At 39.1% G+C, this 22735-nt stretch overlaps 1 protein-coding gene across 3 annotated transcripts in view; it reads left to right on the top strand.

Moving 5' to 3' along the window:
- The window catches only part of ELAVL2 (ELAV like RNA binding protein 2), a 133160-nt gene that overhangs the window by 5648 nt on the left and 104777 nt on the right, over positions 1-22735 (top strand). The gene's annotated exons all lie outside the window — the stretch shown is intronic.

Here is a 22735-nt window from a genome sequence, read left to right as displayed (position 1 = left end):
TGTGTGCGCGCCCTGGTGAGACTGGTGGAGTCTCGGGTGGACCAGCCTCTGTTCACCAGCAGGTGCTCCTCCAGTGGTCGTGACAGTGACCAGCACACAGTCTTCCCACGGCGTTTCCTTAAAAGCTGACTTGTTATCCTAGAGGGCTGGAGCGCAGAACCTCGCCTTTAGATGTGAGCCACAGGCACGGAGCCGTAGCTGTCCAGATGGTCATTTAAAATAGTGGGCATTTTCAAAGATCATCTTTACGATAAAATGTTCATCTCCTCTATCGTCTGTGTTTTCTGAAAATGTGAGGAAAGGAGGGTTTGTTACCGGGTATCTACTCTCCTTTATTCCTTCCCCAAAGGATGGTGCTTAATGCCACACGAAATATGTCCGGCAAGGACAAAGAGCTTTTTAAAACTTAATATTTTTGTGGACCTACCCATAATTGTCTTCATAAAAATGTAGCTCAGCCCCAAACTTATGGCAATTAAGTCCATTTAAAAACTCTAATAGCAGTTGGGATGTAATTTTCCCTTCTTTTTAAGTAAAATCTGTTTGAAATACTGTTCAGTTGCCCTTGAAGACAACATTGTCAAGAATCGTTTCCCCCAGAGTTGTCTGAATTTTTCATTTGTGCTAAGGCCGCTCTTTCTTGCGGAAGCTGACCTGGAGTCTCCATTTTGGTGAGCGGGTGGAAAAGCTTTCCTGGATCTACTTTCTCATCTGGACCTTTGGTTCTAGAAATGGGTGACTCTTGATGGAGGAACTGCAAAGTTACTGCCTTTGGTTTTGAGCTGTTCTTCATAATACGTTTGTAGGAATGTTGGTTTAACACTGTTCAGGTGTGTGTGGGGTACATACTTAGAGAAAGTTCTCTTGGAAATGGGGAAGAGAGTAGAGGGGGGAAGAGGAAAACAATTCTGGAAGATCATGGCTGGGGTGCGGTGGGGAAAATTAGATTTTGAAGAAACACATTACATCCAATTTTCTATGCTTCCTCTACTTTCTTTTCCTTCTTGAGAGAATGTTCTTGTGTTTGTGTGCTCAAAACTGGCCCCTTAATGCCCTTTCGGGTAACTTTGTGCTGCCACCTTTCGGGGGAGTAAGGTTTTTTGTTTTCTCTTCAAAGTCCCAGCCTTAGGCCTTTAAGGCCCCCCCACCCCCTTATCCCTGTCTTTAGGTGTTTCCTTCACTGTGTCTTGTTTGCTGTTAGAAATCGTATCAGGTCAGCTGTTTAAGCTGCACGCCCTCTTTCCCCGTGGTTCAAGAGAATTTTAGTTTTAGGATATGCTACTAGAATAGAACAGGTACCCAAAACTGGTCAGTGTCCGCCAGGCCTGTCTGTTATTTCCTACTGAACCTTATTTTCCTTTTCTAGGCTCAGAATGTATTGGTTGTTAGAGTTCCTTTTTTGGTTTTGTTGTTTTGGTTGGTTGGTTCTGGTTAATGCTTCTTCACCAGAGAAGCGAGGTCCTTCTCTATCTGGTTCAGCGCTTTTAGTTAAGACTCAGCTCCCAGCTGGTTACTGAAGAACAATGCTCTAAGCGGCATTTCTACTTCCTCATTTCTTAATCCAGCTTTTGGTTCTTTGTATACGGACAGGTGTTCCTGGCTGAATCCTTGTTGCCACTTTCAGCCATTCTAGCCTTCTGTGCTTTTCCTGTTGAAGTTATTTTAATTAAAAAAAAAAAATACTGCTTTGCCCTCTCAAACATCTCTTTTTCCTCTTCTCTTCTAGAAGGAAGTCCCAAGTTCTCTTTAAGGACACAACAGAGCCATCCAGAATACCCCAGCTTCTAGGCTGGGATCAACCTTTTCCTCTTAATTTGATTGGAAGAAAATATATATATTTTAATTTATGATGCTTTTCAGGCATCAGCATGGCGCAAGAGCACCACAGTGGCAAATTACTCTTCATGTTCTTTGTCCCCAAAGAGCTGGGTACTCCTAAATAGCATCTTATCAAGACTGACTTTACCTTCGCCTTTTTGATGGCTTGGTCTGCATGGTAGGGTCAGTTCTTTTGCTTCTCGTTTGAAATCTTTTAAAATCTACCACATTATTACATTCTTGTTGCCACCTTTGTCACAGATAATGTTTATTTGGAAGTAAGGGAGGTTGGAGATCCACGGTATTTAGCCTGGTCAGGTTAATTTTTTTGATGGCATTGGGAGGGGCTCTATAGGTGAGATGGTATGGGGCCTGGATGGTGTGCCACCCTGTGGAAAACCTGCCCATAGCAGTCCTCCCCAGCTGTTTCTGATTCTTTGGAAAATCAGCTGAATGGGCCAATAATCATAGTAAGCTACCACATTAAAGTGTTGATGATGTTGTGTTTTTCCTTTCTTTTTTTTAAGCATGGGTATTTGGTTGGAGGCAGGGCCATTGAATGGGCACATGACCATAATGCCTCACCATTGAAAATCTTGATTTTTGAACAGGGGGGCCGGTACTTTGATTTTGTACTGCGACCTACAGATTATGTAGCTTATCCTGCCTGGTTAGAGGCTTTCTTGATTGTTAATATTTAGCTGGCAGCATTGCTGCTTTATGCTAATACTATATTATAGAACTGTTGGAAATCCAAGGGTCTGTGCACTAGTGATGCCACACCCAACTCTTGAATTAACTCTGGAGGACATTAGATGCATAGAATGTTTACTAGCTTTGGCCAATTTCATTTTTAATTTTTTTTAATTTTTTATTTTTTTTGCTCTACGTGGGCCTCTCACTGTTGTGGCCTCTCCCATCGCAGAGCACAGTCTCCAGACACGCAGGCTCAGCGGCCATGGCTCACGGGCCCAGCCGCTCCGCGGCATGTGGGATCCTCCCGGACTGGGGCACGAACCCGTGTCCCCTGCATCGGCAGGCGGACTCTCAACCACTGCGCCACCAGGGAAGCCCTGGCCAATTTCATTTTAGTGATGTGGCAGTCTTCACTGGTTCTTGTTACTCACAGAACCCACGTGTTGTATACTCTAATGCCAAATCCATTGTTTTGTTTCTAATTTGGGAAGAACATTTATCATCTATTTATTTGATTCTAGATACGGGTTGGTTTGCAGCGCTTGTCGATTTCAAGTGCTAAGTGGAAACAGAAGGCGCTTAAGCTTGAAAGGCAATAATTTGTTTTAAGGCTTTTGTGTGTTAAAATATACACTTTTTTTTTTTTTTTTTACGGTTTAAGGTAGGTTTGGTAACTTGAAATCTGAATTAAAAATAGGAATTAGTGTCTAGTAAAAGTCTACAGAGGGTTTATGGTGTATTTAGGAAAATTTTAACTAACAGGAAATGAACAGATTTGGCTTTTAGCATTCATGATGTATATCATGACTTTAATTTTAGTAAGGTCAAAGGAGAACTTTTTTTTTTAAACGGGGAGATGACTTTCTATATCAATAGCCTTGTAGTCCATCGTATAAAACAAAAGGCTACTCCTCTGTAACACTGGGCTAGGTGCATTTTCATAGCCATCATCCCCGCTATTACCAATGCTAAGTTTCCCAAGATTAGTCTACATAAAAATATCTGTTTTTTGGTAAAGGTTTTATTTTCTCAGAGCTATGGGTTTGGTGTTGAATGCATCAATTTCATTAATATTCTTAGCCGTATGTTTCCCTTTCGAATGTTGCTTGGTAGTTTTGTGTGATGAAAGATAAGGGTTTTCCTTGTAAGCAGGGTTTATGAGGAGGAGAGGTGCTTTGGCAAGGAGTGGAATAAGGAATAAAATAACTGAGAAGGTCATAGGAATAGGTGGCGTGGGGTTAAAGCCAAACCAATTGGAGGTTGCCTTATTAATGGCAAGTAATTGTGTTTTGTGTTTTTTTGTTTTTTTAAAAAAACTTGCACTTTCCTAGTACTTGTCTATATTACTGATTTCTATTATGTCAGTTTCTGACTTAAAATGAATAGCAAAGAAGGTTTGACAGGCAAGACCCTCTTTCCCACTTTTAGAAATTGTTTATTTGAAAAAACTGGATGATTTTTCTCAATAGACTTATTTATCATGAGACAGTTATAGCAAAATGTTAGATTTTTTTTAAAACATGAAGGTTTTGTTTTAGCATCAGATAAGTTTTGAACTACTAGGTTGAGTTTTCTGTATATTTTTCCCTTGTCTAATCTAATAGTGATAGATTTATACTGGCCTTTTTCCTTGACTTAAAAAAGGAGTCTGTCTCATAAAAAGGAAATTTATATTCTGTATGATCAGCTTTTCTTTTCCTCCAGAATTTTTGTTGTTGTGGGCTATTCATTACCGGAGATTATTTCAGCAGCTTTAAAGACTATATTAATGGAATATCACAAAAATCCCTATTTTCACAAATATCAGACCCATTAACTGTTCTTTCAGGATGGATTTTCATTTTATTTTGTTTTGCATTTAGTTAGCAGTGGTCAGACTCACTTCAAGCTCAGTATTCCTTTTCACTAATTTTATCTCCTTATGAGAATATGGGCAATAGTTGTTTCAGAGTTCTTAACTTTCCTGTATTTCCTTATTATGGAGTCACTGTAAAATTGAAATTTCTTGTTAAGATTGAGGAGTTTTGAGTCTCTTTGAGCATCTTAAGAAAGCTGCGGGCCCTCTTTCCCAGAAGAAAGTCACATATCCAGAAATTTCCATACAGTTTCTACCATCTTGCCCTCTGGAGTAAAGACTATTAAGATAAGGTTCTATTTAGGAAATAGGACTTTGAAAATTGGAGTTGTCTTACATTGGTGAGAGCAGGGAGAAATTCAGATTGGTTCTTGTGTGCCGTCGTGTTAGTGGTGTGGGCCTTTCGCTTTCATCCAAGGCAGTCTCTAAGCTTCCTTGTCTGCTTATAGGTTGTTTTAAAATCCATTCTGATTTTGTAAACAAATATTATACATGTAAGGTCTTCTTGTGAACACAGTGCTGCCAGTTTAGCTACTGAGTTGTCTTGCCTGAATAGATTTTGTCACTTTGGTTGAAATTCTTAATTTAGCAGATCCAGGTGGAAAATACTAGGCTGGTATTTTGAAGTTTCCGTCATCTGGTTTTGGCTCAATTACCTATGTCCTTGGTTTCTTAACCTTTCTTTGAGTGTGAAACCTCACCCCTCATTGATGGGGTGAAGATGAGCATATTGAAGTATGAGATTTCTGGCAGTGGAATGACAGTGTTTCCTGAATTGGAAAAGTGGTAATAGGTGTTCCCCATAGATGAGTTTTATATATTTGGCCTTCAATGTGTTATTATGAACCATTGTTTTTATAACATACCATCTTTATAACATACCATCATACAATGTGTATTTCTGCCACAGAGAAAGAAAATTCCCAGACTATAGGGAGGTTTTGGGAGAATTGTGACTTTGAACATTTCAATATGGAAATAGATATAAATATATCAATGGAATTTGGAAGGGAAGTTTAAAATGCATTTTTTTCTTGAAAATATAAATAAAGCTAAGAGATTACATGTGAAATTATGAGAAGTTAGCCAGCTAACATTCCAGGAATATAAATATCTTAATTTAAATTTTGCATCTTCTTTCAATGAGAAGTCAAATTTTAAAATTGAAGCATTTACATTAAAATAATCAGCCCATATCTTCTTGATTTGAATTTTGTTTGATCTCTTATCAAGAATCTATTCCTATACATCAAAAAAAATGAAATTTACACTGAAATAACATTTTTCCCCTGTTGGTTTCAATATCTTTTTTACCACCCCAAGTGAAAAGTCATTGATGGATGCCCTATCAAGTAAGTTATTGGAAATTGCTCACTTGTTCAGTTTTTAAAGGATGTTTAACACTTTTTTATTCTTTAGGCATCATTTGTGCATATCAGAAGTATAAGAGGTATGTCTCAAAGCAAATAAGTCACAGTGTGTTTGAAAATAAATTCACCGAATTGGGTAAGGAAGGGAAAATACTCCTTGAACTGTTTGTACTTGATCTTGAATTTCCTCTGAGCTGCTTTTCAAAAGTGAGCTTTTTCTATTTCACTGTTGCTGCTGCTCTACTGGGGGTACCTTTGGTGACACGAGGATCATCCATCTTTATTGCAGGACTATCTAGAACATTTTAAATATACAAAGTTTATTATAGAGTGAGCAAGTTTTTATGACCTCTTCCCTGGTAAGGCCTATTTCTGTATGAGTTTGCTCAACACCACTTTCTCTCCCCTAGGTGCTACTTAACTGGTTGCTGGCTTATTTTGTTTAAACCCTTGGGGTCCTTTTTGGCCTATGGCTGTGAATGACTCATGGACTTTTCCCAAATACCAGGTCATCAGTGCTTTAGGTTTTCGGATGAAAACCCTTTGCCCTTGTCCCTGCAAAGAACTTGAACCACCCACAGCCTTCCTCTCCTCTCTGTGACGCCTCTTGCTAGCTCTCTGTCCCTTAGTCACCTGTCTGTGCTTCGGAGCCCTGTGCCAGTTCTACTTCTAGCCTGGCAATTCTGGGTCAGGCATAACCTACGCACTTGTCCCTTTCTTTGCTTATTCAGCTTCCACTTTTGCATTGGCTCTTAAGCATTTTGTTACATTTTATTCACTGAAGATTATTTTCTGTGATCAAGACAGTTGCCGCTGTTAGAGGACGAAAGGGAGAAATGGGTTATCAACTGACAAGTGGATTCTGCCACGGGTCCCAAATGGTGGCCCACGGGGCTGCATATTCTGGGGCTGTTTTATTTGGCCTAAACTGTGTTTTAAAAAAAGTAGTGAGTTGTTGATTTAGGCATTGGCAAATATCATGTAAGGATCTAGAGCCAAATTTTGTGCCTCTGGAAAATGTGTGAAGGTGGAGCAACACTGAGCCCATATTCACTGCACTGTTTACATGGAGCATGGTTTATTTCACTTAAGAATACATTGTTGCTTGGCCTTTGTGGGTATTTGAGTTTGTGATTCTAATGCTGCAGTTCCTAAAGCCATGGGAATTAAAATGTTTATTAAAATATCTAGAGAAAGGCAAGTAGTTCTGAAGACTTCAGTTCTTTTGATTTTCTTTGTGTTTGCAAATAATGTTTGAATTATGTTAGATTGTTCCTTATAAATTTACATCTTGAAGTCTTCTTTATTTTACATAGAGAAGTCTCGTCTTGGACCTCCTCTTCCTTAATGCCTGGCTGCAAGACAGCTTCTCGTTCCTTTACAAGATGTGCTTGCATCAGGGTATCTTACTTTTTTTCCCCTCTCCCTGGGATTTTAGACTTGCCCTCATTGGGAGCAGAGATTTCTTCCTGCCTGTTGCCTGCTTATATTTGTTCAGATGCTTTGAGGTCAACAGAAGTTGCTTGGTGCTGTGAAAACTAATAGGATGTTATGAGCTGTTTCAGAGAGCCCCATGGCCCACCTGCTAACCTCATTGCTGATGGTGTCAGCTTAGAAAAGACATTCTCCCCTCAGAATGCTGTAGAAAAGAGCTGATATGAGAGGTTACCAGGTGTGAGGTTTATATGTGTGTTCTTTCCTTTTCCCCCTTATTTTTTTTTCCAGTTTTCAGCCTTTTCTAAACCCCCTCTCCAGAAACAGCAGGGCAGCCTAGCAAAGCTTTCTCCCACGTGTGCAGTAGAGCAAGCTGATAACGCCAGCAGAAGTAGAAAGAGGCCCCACATGTCATGTTTGGACCAGTGTTGTAATTTTATTTTACAATAAGGAAGGTGGGTATTATTAATCTACTCCTGAGCATAATAGCACAATTTGAATAGCAGAGAGCAACTTTGGTGTGTGTTAATGTCTAGTGAGATGAATACAGATGAATGGTAAGTAGGTAGAAAATGTCAGTGTAGAGCTTTCCTTTTGGTGACTTTAAGAGCTTACATTTCTAGTTAACTTTTTGTTCAGCCCAGCACACAGATATGAAGATCTGTTTTATCAGCCCAACATTAATGTAGCTTCTGAGGATGGAACAATGCCTATAAAGCCCTGCTCTCCTGGCAGCCACTTGAGCTGGGCCAGTCATAACAAGGAATTAGAATGTGTCCCTGTATTGAACATCTTAGCAAAACCTTTCAGAATAATAGGAGCTTAATGCTGGCAGTTTTAAAAATTGGTGCAGTTTCTAGCCCAGCCACATTTTTTTAATATTTGGGAGTGAGTGAAAGTGTGTGCTTAATTTGAAAAAAACTAATTTTGAATTAACTGTGTGTATAGTTTAAAAAATACTGTAGGTCTATTCTGAACTAATTTTTAAGAGGCACTTAAAAAAAACTCTTGGTACCAAGCATCTTCCATGATTATATGATTCTTTTAGATGAATATATTGCTTATTTTGACATGCCCTGGAGTGTCTTGTTGAGGGGCTTCCAGGGTGTCTTCATTGTTGGGTGGAGTGGGGCATTGAGAATTTGTTTTTTAAAAAAAGAATCGTGTTTTATCTTCCTAAAGGTTGAGAATTATTGTCATGGAGCTTCTACTGTGCTATTAGAAAGGCTTTGGTTTTGGTGGGCTGGTAGTTACCTTGGAGACTAGACCTTTTCCAAATTCATCTAAAGTTTTTTCTACTAGTTTTTTTTTAAAGGATCTTAAGAAATGTCTTCACGTTTTTTGTATTGGGACCATGTTCAGAAGCCAGGAAGTTTGTGTAGTACTTATGGTTTCATCACACATTATTACTGAGTGCTAGGTACTGAGAGAGCTTTAGAGAAATTTATAAAGCATCCTTGTCCTCATTCCTTGGTCTGCCTGCTTAAGGAGATGCGGCAGAAAACGATATCACAAGCCTCCCCCTCTAACTTTAATAGTAGTTTGAGGACTTGAGAAAAGGGACATATCTCTATAGTCTGGGCATTAAGGATATGGCCAGGATTCTGCATATTGTTTTGGGGACAGGAGTGTGGTTTTCTTGGTCTCAGTTGTTTTGTGTGTATATTTGCTTAGTTTTTGTGTCTTTCCTCCTCCCTCCCTCCCATGTCATTGTCATTCCTTTTGGGTCTCTCTTTTGTTGTATGAATAATTACTTCCTAGTTTGCCAGGAGTCCAGTCACAGGTAAAGAATGTTTATGCAATGCAGAACCTGCCAAGTTTAAGTTGTGGCTGGAGAGAGACACCACTGCGACCGTCTTAATTCTGCTCTTGTCCAAAGATCGGATCCCAGGCATGTGTGTGTAACCACTTGAAGCCTCCAGTGTTTCCCCCATAGTTTTATTCTCTTGATAGCATGATGTGCCAGGAGCTTCTTCTGTGTATAACATTTATTTTTCAAAACATTTAGGAAAAAGTCATAAGGATGATAAAGTTTCTTGGACTCCTTCCCTGTTAGTATAGTTCCAGCAGTAGTAAGCCAGTGACAGGTTAGAATCTGGGATGCTTTTAAAAACACTGATCTATACCTTCTCCTTGATTCTTGCTCATGCCTAAGACCACGTCTGCTAGGAACAGGGGTCTTAAGGCTGCTGATTGTAGCTTTCTCATGCCAGTTCTTGATGTTCTTAGGTCTGCCTGTTGCTTTTCTCCATTAATGGCATTTACATTTATTACTTCTGAAAGGTGATTGGACAGCCTATATGCTGCTTCATCTCCTTGTTTTCCTGGAGAGGCTCATTCCCTCAGGTGGAACTGGCTCTTGATTCTTGGACTTTTTAAAAAGGATTTGGCTAATCTACCTGTATTGTTTGTGGACAGTAGGGGGCAAAGTTTGATTTCTTGGTGAACAACATAGTTTGTGATCCAGAGAAGAAAAGTGAAGGGGTTGGTTTTTCCCCTTTTGTACAACTTCTAAAAGTAACTTCTAAATTATTGCCTCGTAAGAATGCAATTAGAGTAAGAAGTTTTGTATTTGATGGGACAGTAAGGAGCTGCCTGGTTTTAGTTGCTGAAAGCCCTGGCTGTTAGGACAGAAGAACAGGTGGAATCAGTAATTGAAGGTGGTGTACTGCCCACAGTGATGGAACCAGGAGACACGAGCATTGTGTTTTCTGTTCTTCCAGGACTTCACCACAGTTCCCTGGGATAATGAGTTTACAGATGAGGGAAATGAGGCTCAGAGGTCAGGTGGTTTGTTAAAATCATCCTGCTGAGTGGGTGTGAAGGACTTAGGTCTGTGACTCCTAGTTCACTCCCTATTACCCTGGTCTCCAGAATGATGTTCTTTCTACCTCTGGTAGTTCTGTTGGTTGTAGTTTCAGGTGGCTGAGGACAGAGAGACAGATCCGAGAGGCAGCTCTAGGACTGTGTCATCTCCAGGCCTTATTGTTTGGCCCCTCAGTGGTGGGGCTGTTGTAACCTGTAGCACTCCCAGCAGAATGCCCACACCTATTTCCCCAGGGCCAGGATTCAGACCTTGCATTTTTTTTTTTTTTTTTTTTTTGCGGTATGCAGGCCTCTCACTGTTGTGGCCTCTTCCATTGCAGAGCACAGGCTCTGGATGCGCAGGCTCAGCGGCCATGGCTCACGGACCCAGCCGCTCCGCGGCATGTGGGATCTTCCCGGACCGGGGCACGAACCCGTGTCCCCTGCATTGGCAGGTGGACTCTCAACCACTGCGCCACCAGGGAAGCCCCTGACCTTGCATTTTTTAAGGTCTATGACCAGGTGACTTCTGGAAGAATTCCATCACAGGCTGGTGTCTTATTGCCAGCTGGCAGTCTCCACTTGCAGGATTACTTTTTGGAACTATATAAAGTATAGATCTGTAAGTGAGGAAATGAAGACACTGTCTTCAGACTTATTTTAGAATTCTGTTAAAATCAAGAAAAAAAGATTGTGATACTGTGTGCTCTATTCCTGGCGAAGGTGACATTCTGATAACCCTAGCTCGTTGTAGTAGAGAATCTGTAAGCGCTATTCCTTAAAGTTGTTACGTTTCTGGGACTAATATGTTCCAAATCTGCTGGGCTTTTAGAAATGCACCTATCTTTGTTCTGAGAAAAAGTTGCAGGTCAGGTGCTCCATAGGATGTATGATGTCCAAACTTGAATCAACAAAATATCTACCCAGTAAAGATTGTTATTGATTTATCTTGTTTCTCCAACTTAATTGTCAGAAAAATTTGTTGGAGGGAGTGTGGCTGGTGAAGAATACAGATTCAAGATAATCTTTCTGTTCTTCCCTAGAAAGGGGACATCTGTCTTGTTTATTATTTTATCTCTTGCACCTAGTGTGTTACTTGTTTGTAGTAGAAATTCAGGAAGTTATTTGTTTAATTCAATTGAATTCAGAGTTTGGAATTGAGATAATACAGTACTTGGAACTTACTATCAATTGAGAAAGTTTTATTTGCATCTGTAGGTAAACCATGAATGATAGGTGATCTTATTAACATTTTAGTCACTACAAGGAAATTTTAGCAAAAAATGTTGGTTTAACTAATGCCATATTTCCTCAAGTCTTAGATGTGCAATTTTTACATAGTTTTTGAATCTCATAAATATGTCCACTTAATGTAGTGATGTTTATTTTTCTCACAGCTGGGAAGCTAGTGGTGCATCTTTCAATCCATGATATTGTAGAATAGAGACGCTTCTTGTTAACATGTCCCTTGGTTTCTTATCTTTGTGTATATTTTACTCTTTCAAGCCTATAAATATTATCCTTGTGCTCTGTGAAGCTGTTGTAAACCTAAAAAAAAATAAAAATCATCTCTACATATTTCAAGCAAGTGTCTCTGGTGTAAAATTGGCCCAACAGGCTATGCACATAGCGAAGGAGTATAGCATAGCAGTCAGGTGGAATCCTGCCAAGGGTGCTCCATGCTGTTTAGCCAGATTTAGGACATCACAAGATGAAGCAGAAGTTAAGATAGGTATTGAGAATTCAAAGCTGAATAGCTTTTTATATCATTTCATCGTATAGGACACTGCAGTCCTAACCTTTGACTTTAATAAATAGCCCGCACTTCCTTTTAATTTCTGTAAGTTTCTTTTTTTTTAAAGTTGGCCTCCACTATCAAAAGATTTTGAGTGAAAGGTTTCTATAGTTCCCCAGTTCTCTAAGAAATTCAGAAACATAAAGAGATCAGGGGACTTGTTGTCAGGTCTTGGGTATTTTATATTGAGCTTCCCTAAGGAGTTTTATGGAACTTTATCTGTAAAGAATTTTTCATTGTGGCTGGAACCTCTTTCTCTTCCCCATTCCCTATGATTATTTCCTGTTTGTTATTGTCTAAAGAAATGAAGCACATTTGCTGACAGTTTATTAAATGACTGTTTGAAAATGTTCACTATTCCTTTTTGCTAGAAAAAACTTTAAACTTTCCTCTAGACCTACAGATTTATAGGATAAATTTTTATGCTTGTGTTGTGCCTGGCCTCCTGACCTTAATGATATTTTGTTGTCTTGATTTCTTATCCATTCACTTTTTTTGGATTGTTTATCAACCTCTTTTACTCTGCAGTGGTTTAAAAACAATTATTTTTCAAGCTTATACGTGAAAACATCTCAGTTTCCTTAGTTTCATTTACTTAGTAAACATTTTGTTCATACTGTGTACCACACACTGTCTTAGATACTGAGACATAGTGGTGAGTGTGATCTAGTCTTTGCGGACATGAAACTCAGCGTATTGGGGGAGACACATGTTAAAGCTCTAGAGGTTATTATTTATAATGGTGATTTGTGTTATGAAGGGCAAGAGTCTTTGGGGCTCCTAACTTAGTGTGGGGTGGTCAGAGAAGTTCATTTGTTAACTTCATCTTCCCTCCCATCTACCCTCTCCCTGCCTTACTCCATCAAAGGCAGATGTTTTGTTTTTTAATTTTATAGGCAATAGAATATTAGAATAGAAAGGGGTCCTGAAGTTGAACTGTCTTTTTCCCTGATAAATTCATGGTGAACTTTGGATCCTGGATCTGATCCCTGCCATCTAGTTTATATCCCACCAAAGGTCTGGCTTTTTTTTAAACAGCCAAGAAACAAACTGTAATGTTCTCAAGTATACCGGTAATTCAGCAGCTTTCACACTAAAAACTATACATCCACCGCCAAGTCCAGCAGTGTTATCTGCATAGTCTACATCCTTCACTCGTGGCATTGAAAATGCGCTGCTCTACTCAATTTTGAAGTATAATTTATCAACATTTTTTTGATAGTACTTTTCTAGTGCATAAATTGCGGTTGTAAAAACTATAAGGAGAAATGTCTGTTAGCCTTTTTGATTTGGTCTAAAGGACTTTACCTACTCACCCTAAATTATAGTTTGTCATTGATTGAATTGTTTGGTTAATTTATGAATAACCTTTTATAGAATCCCTCTGCCAGGTGGAGGCAACCCACCCCATTTCTTCACAATACTGTGTTCCTCCCAGTATTCGTTTAAATTTGAGCTAAATCAAATACCGTATTATTTTGGAATTGTCTTTGAAACATTCGTTGGGATGGGAGAGGCTTAGGAAGTTTTCTTTGTAGAAACCTTGGAAGACATTTATTGAAAAATACTTCTTTCTTAAAATGACCTGAATGGCTTTTGGGCAGTCCCTTAATTCTAAAGGGCTATGTGTGTTTGTAAGAGATTGGTAGCAGAGTCTGGGAAATTGCTCTAAGTAATCAGAAAAAGACAAGAAGAAAAAGAGGTTAAAGAAAATGAGGAAGCAAATTCTCCATGTGGCTTGTTTCCTCAACCCACAAACATCATCAGAACTATAAACAGTACTGTGAATTTATGACATGGTATTTTAAAATGATATCCTATCTACTTATTAGATCATTACATTTACTAGAGTATATTCTTAACTCATTGTTTTCCTCAGAGAGGTAGACTCTGTTTGCATTTTTTGGACACTTATTTTTTTTTTATTTTTTTTTATTTTATTTTTTTTGTGATACGTGGGCCTCTCACTGTTGTGGCCTCTCCCGTTGTGGAGCACAGGCTCCGGATGCGCAGGCCCAGCGGCCGTGGCTCACGGGCCCAGCCGCTCCGCGGCATGTGGGATCTTCCCGGGCCGGGGCACGAACCCGCGTCCCCTGCATCGGCAGGCGGACTCTCAACCACTGCGCCACCAGGGAAGCCCTTTTGGACACTTATTAAATGTTGTTTTCAACTACGTTGGAAGCTCCTTGATGTCAGTGATCCTCTTTTACAGCTTTGTTCCTTGAATATAGTAGATCCCCATATTTTTAAAATAAAGTTTAAAATTATAAAATTACACATCCAAAAGTAAATACTGCATGCAAGTTTTTTGTTGTTGTTTTTCTTTAAGGCATACTCAGCCTTCGTACTCAGGTTACTGAGAAGTTGCCATGTATAACATACATATTTGACCAATTGTAGTTACTCAGAATTCTTAACATTTAAACTGAACAGTTTGAGGTTTTTTATGGACATTAATTATTACTATACAATACTATTTAAGTGTTGGATAGTAGATAATACAAAAAGTCATCTTAGAATATTAACAGTGCTGTTTGTCTTCATCCATCCCTGTGAATAATTAAGACTTTACCATATCTATTTGCAGTCTCCTAGTTGGTGAATTTAACAATGGACCACACAGGAAAAGATCTGGTGTGATGCTTCTGTAACCACTTTGACAAGACTGAGATTATGCCTTTTACATGTATTTATGACCTGTTTTATACAGCTTCAAAGCATGCTATATTAAAAAAAAAAAAAATCCCTGCTTCAAGACTGGCCGTGAAGTGGCCGTGTTTGCCAGGATTAAGGAGGCAGGCTCCAGGGATGACTGCCAGGCTGGTCTAACAGCAGTGTGAAACCTCCTTTGGCTGTTGGGAGAACGGCTGCTTTCTGCTCAACACTGAGTCTTTTTGGAAGCAGATAGAGAAGTTGAGGTCCAAGGTGGATGCTCTGATCAAGGATGGCTAATCTTAAGAAGGGTTATTGGGCTGGGTATTCCTGAGGTATACGTGTGGCCCCTGTACACACACACACACACACACACACACTCACACTCACACACATACACACATACACACACACACACACAATCCAGGGTACAGCAGCAGCTCCATCTGGTATGTTGCAGGCCTGCCGTGACATAGAACTGTTTGTTCTAAAGCAACTCATTTTAAAGCTGCAATATGTTAAATGGGCAGCCCTTCATTTGAAGGCCCGGGGTATGTTGGCAGTTTATCAGCAGCAGGGTTGTGATCCTGTCACTTCTTGTTAATGAAGGCTTTTATTTAGCTTAGCAAATCATATCTCCTGTTAACATCCACTCTTTCAAATGGTAAGCTTGAAAGGGATGTTTGTGACTTTTTATTAATTAGTAGCCATCAGGGTGCTTTGGTCCTCCCTTGTGATAGCCATTTAGCTGCGTTTCTTCTACTGAGATGCGGCTTGTCTTAACTAGGAAAACCACCAGATGATTAAAATGATCCTTTTTTTGTTTGTTTGTTATTTTTGAAATGGTTTTTTATCTTCCTTCTAAGGTGGCCATTTCCTCCAGTCTCAATTTCACTTCCATTTTTAAATTCCTAGCAGGGGTTTTATCAGAGCATTTACTTTCCCAGTGCAGCAGTTAGACTTTCCCAACACTTGTTTGTTTATTTCCAGGCAGCCCAAGAGAATAAGTGTTTTGTCTTCAGATTTAATATGCATTTCTTATATATAGCAAATTCAAGGACATCAGAGAATGTCAGAGCTGGAGGGGCCCTTATCCACAGTGTTGACCAAAACCCTCATTTTATAAACATGGAATTTGTGGTAAATGTGTTACCTAATGTCTTATAAAGAGTGATAGCGGTTGGTGACTCAACCCATAGCTGGTTCCTGACATGCCTTTCCTTCTCCCAGTTCCTCTCAGCACTGCTGCATTATTTCCATTTCATTTTTAAAAATGCAGGCGAAGTCTTGGTGGGATTGTAAGTTGATAGGATTTTTTAGAGGGCTTTTGGCAGCAACTTAGCATAATTAAAAATATGAATTGACTATGAACCAGCAGTTTCTATCTTTAAATGTATATTTTTGCTCTCTTGTATAAGGTATTTATTGCAAGCATTGTTTGAAATAGTAAAACCTTGGATATTTATCAGTAGGGAATCATTTATATTAATTTGGGCCATCTCAGTTATGGTCAGCTCCTCTGTATCTGCAGGGAGTGGGTTTCCACGTCCACAGACTCAAACAGTTGTGGACTGTATACTATGTTTACAGTCGGCAGATACAGAACCAGAACCGGATACGGAGGGCTGACTTTGGGACTTGGGAATCCTCGGAATTTTGGTATCTGTGGGGATCCTAGAACCATTACCCTGAGGATACCAAGGGACCGCTGTATAGCCATCTATAAAGAAAGAATTCTCTTATGTGCTGATATTTAACTGTAAAAAGCAAGTTGCAAAGATCATTACAGAAAGATCTACCTCTGTGTATCTACTAAAGTATTTGCTTTCCTCACCGTGTGCTTGTACATGTTTGTATTCGCTTTGAAAATGTTCGAATTGTTAATGAAGCTGTTAACTTCCGGTGTGTGCGTTGGAAGAATTAGATTTCTTTCATTTTATAGTGTTCAACAGTTATGATCTTTTTGTGTCATGTATATATTTTAATTTGCAAAAATATTAACATGCAGTTACTAATTACTTCAAAAGATAATCCCCCTTGTATTTTTCAAAGCATTTTAGCAGATTTTCAGTATTCTCTGCATCTCAACTGTTTATTAGTGTTTGGTGCCTTGATAGAGCCTAGCACTGTGCCAGGTCTTTGGGAGTTCAGGAGCAGTAGGATATGGACGCTACCCTTAGGTTAAGTCTAGTTGACAGCCTGTAGTCAGGAAATGTGATGAGTTGATTGTGGGAGAGGGGGTTTGGTGAGGGCTGCTGCATAGTTGGGAAAGGTTTGTGAAACTAGGTAGATGTGAGTAGCACTTTGGGGAGGTTTTATAGAGGTAGAGGGAGACTTTTCCTTGGAGAAAAAGAGGGGGATTAAACATGATGCACTCCCAGCATACTGAGGAAATAGCTTTGACTATTAGAGGGTGGTTAGGTTTCTAGAGGGCCTTGAAACTCAGGAAGGAACATTTCCCTTTCTGTATGGTGTAGGGTGTTGCCTTTGGACTATGAGCATAGTAGGAAGAAAACTTGAGAGAAACCAGATTGGGGACAATTTTGTAGGATGACCTGGTGCAAGGAAAACTGAAATAAAGGATGTAGGTTGGTATGGCAAAAGCAGCCCTAGAAAGGAAGGAGCAGGACTTCAAGAGTGAAATGAAATGTGATTTGGTGCCTGACTATGGTGAAATCTAGCAAATGGAAAACTACTACTTGGCATATTGTATGCTGTTAGTATTCTCTAAACCAAAGTAAGTATGCAACATGAAACATAACTTATTATGCTTTATAAAGTGTCTTTTCTGAGAACCAGAATATAGAGTTTTATTCATGGTTCCCCTATCATGGTTTTATAGAAATTCTATATCAAAGAAAATTGAACTGATTAAAGTGAGTACTGGGCATAAGAAGTACTTTACACAGTCCCAGGGCTGGAGAAACATGCCTTTGAAGGTAAGGAGAGGAATAGGACACCATTCTAAGGTTTATCTGTATGTGCTTAAAAAATTCACCATGGGATTTCCCTGGTGGTCCAGTGGTAAAGAATCTGCCTTCCAATGCAGGGGACTCGGGTTCGATCCCTGGTCTGGGAACTAAAATCCCACATGCCTCGGGACAACTAAGCTCACGCGCCACACTACTGAGCTCGCGAGCCTCAACTAGAGAGGCTGCATGCCACAAAATACAGAGCCCGCGTGCTCTGGACCCCACTCGCTGCAGCTAGAGAGAGAAAACCCGCACGCTACAACTAGAGAGAATCCTGCGCGCTTTGACGAAGACCCCGAGTGCCACAGTCAAGACCCATCGTAGCCAACAGCAACAACAGAAAATCACCACGGAAGAGAATTTAGTTAGCACTGGGTGAGACTAGCAATTCTCAAACTTTTTGTTCTTAGGACCCCTTTTTACACTTAAATTATTGAGGACTCGAAAGACCTTATGTTTATTAAGTAAGTTATGTTTATCAGTATTTTTTGCATTATAAATTAAGATGAGAAAGTTAAAAACATATTTAGCTCAAAAAACTCCAATAGCATTAACAAAAATAACATTTTAAAAATGATGGATATGTATATTTTGCTAAAACAAAAATAATGGTAAGTGGCATGATTTTACATTTTTTCATCTCTTTAATGTCTAGCTTAATAGGAGTTAACTGTATTCTTATATTGCACCAGGCTGAATGCAGAAGCAGCTGTCACACATCATATAACCTTTGGAAAGCTCTAGTGTACTTTTTTTTTTTTTTTTTTTTTTTTTTTTGCGGTACGTGGTCCTCTCACTGTTGTGGCCTCTCCCGTTGTGGAGCACAGGCTCTGGACACGCAGGCTCAGTGGCCATGGCTCACGGGCCTAGCCGCTCCGCGGCATGTGGGATTTTCCCGGACTGGGGCACGAACCCGTGTCCCCTGCGTTGGCAGGTGGACTCTCAACCACTGCGCCACCAGGGAAGCCCTCTACTGTACATTGATGAGAGAATGAGAGGAAAAGGTATTGTTTTGACCTTCTGGATCTGTGCAAAGGTCTCAGGGACCTTCAGGGGTTCCTGGACCACACTTAGAGAACTGCTGGGTTGGACTCATGTCTTCCTGGGATAAATAGGGCAAAGCTCACTTGAGCCTTAAAATTTAGAAATCTGTATTACAGGTATTATTGGACAGTCATGTTTCCAGTGGAAGTGCAAATTTAAGAATAAAGGCATTGGAATTAGAATAACTGAAGGGGAGATTGTGCTGGGAGTTGAAGCCTTGAATAGTGTGACCAGGTTCTGTCACTAGCAGGTTTTACCTTGGTCCAAATCTTGGTACTTATCTTCCTTACCTAAAAATCAAAGCTGTGACTAGCTTTCAGAAGTTCCATGTAGCACAAACATTCTATGATTTATTCATGTATTTTTTTTTTATAGTGCCCTCAACACTTTCTTTCTATAAGTACACACATGCCCACACATCTACGCACACACATTTGGAGCACTGTAGAAGGTCACATGAGCTAAAAATGCACTTTGGAGTACTTCACCTAAGCATTTTCTTTTTCCTACATTGGCTTCATTGTCCTAGTTTGTTTTTAAATAGAAATTGACTAAATTGTATTGTGGGTGTATATAGAATCTTAACCTCTTTTGTCAGCTGTTGAACACATCTGCACTTTTTTTTTTTAACCTTCCACTGCATTTATTCACCCCCCCCCCCCTCCAATTTAGTCAAGACTAGGTGGGTAAGAAGGAGGAAGGTGAGATATCATCCAAACCACAGTTGTCAGGCAGGGCTCTGCTTGTACATTCCAGGTTGCCAAGGTCCTTGAGAGAAGAAAATGGCACAGTAGTCCCTTCCTTTGAAATGCAAAATGGGGTTGGTGGTGGTGAGGTGGTGCCCATTTAATTTTTTGTGATACTACATTTGTTTAATATTCTGATAGAATTAATTTCTTTCAAGTCTAAATGAGCAAATTTGAAACATTTCCTGGATTTTAATTTGGATAACAAATTCCTGAACATTATGTTGTTATATATTAAGGCCTTCATATGTCCAGACGGGATCAAGAAATATCTACTTACATGTGGAATCTAAAAATTACAACAAACTAGTGAATATAACAAAAAAGAAACCGACTGAAAGAGAGAACTAATTAGTGGTTACCAGTGGGGAGAGGGAAGGGGGGAGGAGCAATAATACGGGTAGGGAATTAAGAGGTACAAACTATTATGTATAAAATAAGCTATAAGGATATGTTGTACAGCACAGGGATTATAGCCAGTATTTTATAATAACTATAAATGGAGTATAACCTTTAAAAATTGTATAACCAATATAAATTATATAGCCAATATTTTATAATAACTATAAATGGAGTATAACCTTTAAAAACCTTTAAAGTGAATCACTATTTAACACCTGTAACTTATATTGTGTATCAACTATACTTCAATTTAAAAAAAATTTAGTTAAAAAAAAAGAAATATACATACCAGCATTGTCTAGCATTCTTTTTTAAATTAATTTTTATCGGAGGATAGTTGCTTTACAATGTTGTCAGTTTCTTGCTGTACAGCAAAGTGAAACAGTCATACTTATACATATATCCACTCTTTTTTAGATTTCCTTCCCATTTAGGTCACCACAGAGCATTGAGTAGACTTCCCTGTGCTATACACTGGGTTCTCGTTAGTTATCTATTTTACACATAGTAGTGTGTATATGTCAATCCCAATCTCCCAATTCATCCCATCTCCCCCCCTCCCTCCTTGGTAACCGTAAGTTTGTTTTCTACATATGTGACTCTTGTTTCTGCTTTGCAGATAGGTCCATGTATACTGTTTTTCTAGATTCCACATATCAGTGATATTATATGATACTTGTTTTTCTGACTTCACTCTGTATGACAGTCTCTAGGTCCATCCACATCCCTGCAAATGGCACTGTTTCGTTCCTTTTTGTGGCTGAGTAATATTCCATTGCATATATGTACCACATCTTCTTGGTCTGTTCCTCTGTCAGTGGACATTTAGGTTGCTTCTGTGTCCTGGCTGTTGTAAATAGTGCTGCAGTGAACATCGAGGTGCATGTATCCTTTTGAATTATGGTTACTATAAATACTATGTATTTATAGATATATTTATAGATACTGTAAAACTCTTAGAGGAAAATATAGGCAGAACACTCTCTGACATAAATCACAGCAAGATCTTTTTCAGTCCACTGCCTAGAGTAATGAAAATAAAAACCAAAATAAACAAATGGGACCTAATTAAACTTAACAGCTTTTGCACAGTAAAGGAAACCATAAACAAAAGGAAAAGACAACCCTCAGAATGGGAGAAAATATTTGCAAACGAAGCAACTGACAAGGAATTAATCTCCAAAATATACAAACAGCTCATGCAGCTCAATATCAGAAAAACCCAATCCAAAAATGGGCAGAAGACCTAAATAGACATTTCTCCAAAGAAGACGTACAGATAGCCAAGAAACACATAAGATGCTCAACGGCACTAATTATTAGAGAAGTGCAAATCAAAACTATAATGAGGTATCACCTCAGACCGGTCAGAATGGCTATCATCAAAAATTCTACAAACAAATGCTGGAGAGGGTGTGGAGAAAAGGGAACCCTCCTACACTGTTGGTGGGAATGTAAATTGGTACAGCCACTATGGAGAACAGTATGAAGAGTTTCCTTAAAATAAATATTGAGCTACCATATGACCCAGCAATCCTACTCGTAGGCATATATCCAGAGAAAACCATAATTCAAAAGGATGCATGCACCCAGATGTTCATTGTAGCATTCTTAATGATGTTGATTTCTATTTAATACCAAAGTCCCTTTTCCAGGATACCTCTGGTGGGTGGTGGTGAAGATTATTGATGTTTTGGAATTTCAGGTTGCAAGAAACTTAGTTCTCTGAAAACTTTGAAGTCCTTGAGAGCAAAGAGACACTTTTATATTCTGATAGTTCCGTGTACATAGAGCTTAATATTTATTGAATGAATGACAGTGAAATTTTTATTTCCTTTCAAACACAAAATTCAGGACAAGAAACATTAATCACTTTTTATTTTGGAAATCCCTGTAGCTGTAAAAATGAAATCTTCAACCTGTGAAAATTTCTGCCTAGTTTAAAGAAATAAGGCCTCAGTTTAAAAAAAAAAAAAAGAATACACACACACACACACACACACACACACACACACATCTATTAAATTTGAGGCTATTTCCAGTAGTGCTGCTTTTGTATGTCTTTGGGGCTTTTATATTTCATACTTGCAGGTGTCTCAGGGTAAGGGTGTCTCTAAAGGTCAAGGGCTGTTTGGAGAAAAAAGCCTGGAGGGCAGCTGTCTGTGTTATACAGCTCCAAATGGAAATGAAAAGTGAAATTAGAAGGAATAAAGGGGTGCTATACAATTCATGATATTTCGGCTTGAAACTGGGTCCAACTGTAAGGTTTACTGGTACATAATGTGTTCTTAATCTGAAAAGCCCAAATGAGGTGCTTTTGCTTCAGAAGAACAGGAAGAGGATGTTAATGCCAGTTTTCCTGTGGTTTCTGCTTAATAAATGAGAATGAGATCCTCTGAGGAGATTTAAGAAGCATATTCATTACCCTTGAAGGCACCCATATCGAAGGAAGATAGATCTAAGTTAGTATTTGGGTAAGAATTTCAAACATGGTATGCTTCTGCAAATTAAATTTAAAAATTGGTTTTAAACTTCTACTGTAACTTTATTTTAAATAAGTGGAATTTTTCTAATTTTGCAGATTCATTTGCTGAGAAGGATTCTAGACTGATTCTGCACTCACAGACACCAAGTCATCTGAAGTAGCTTTTCTTTCTCACACTACTTAGATCACAAGGAGTTACTCTTAGTAAAGATGAGGACCTCAGTCCTTTGAAAAGTGTTTTAAAATTTCATTTTTAGTTTTTTAAGAAAGTGAATGGGGCTGCAGTCCATTTCAAGTTACCCTTAAATGAGAGGAAACGAAGTTGGGGGAAAAGTTGCACTGCAGGTTTCAGAGTCACTTTTGGCATTGAAGCATGCTCCTACCAGCTTGGCACAGTTGCTCTTTGGCTGCAGTTTGGGGTGTGAGGTGACCGACCCATGTAGGACCTGACAACCTGGTTACTTCTGCCAGTGTTAGAAAAGCTAAGAGTGAGAAATAGGAATGCTCTCATCTTACAGCTTGATGGTTACACCTGAGGTTAAGAATTCAGGGACCTTATTTAAGTCACCCAGCCTCTCCCAGCCTTCCAGTTTCTGACCTACAAAATGGGAATGGTGATGCTACCTATGATGAAAGGTTAAGTGCGATGCTATAGTAAAGC

This window comes from Lipotes vexillifer, unplaced genomic scaffold (genome assembly GCF_000442215.2).
Source record: "Lipotes vexillifer unplaced genomic scaffold, Lipotes_vexillifer_v1.1 scaffold644, whole genome shotgun sequence".
Classification (NCBI taxonomy): Eukaryota; Metazoa; Chordata; class Mammalia; order Artiodactyla; family Lipotidae; genus Lipotes; species Lipotes vexillifer.
The sequence above is the reverse complement of the archived record's forward strand: the minus strand, read 5'-3'. Positions and strand labels throughout refer to the sequence as shown.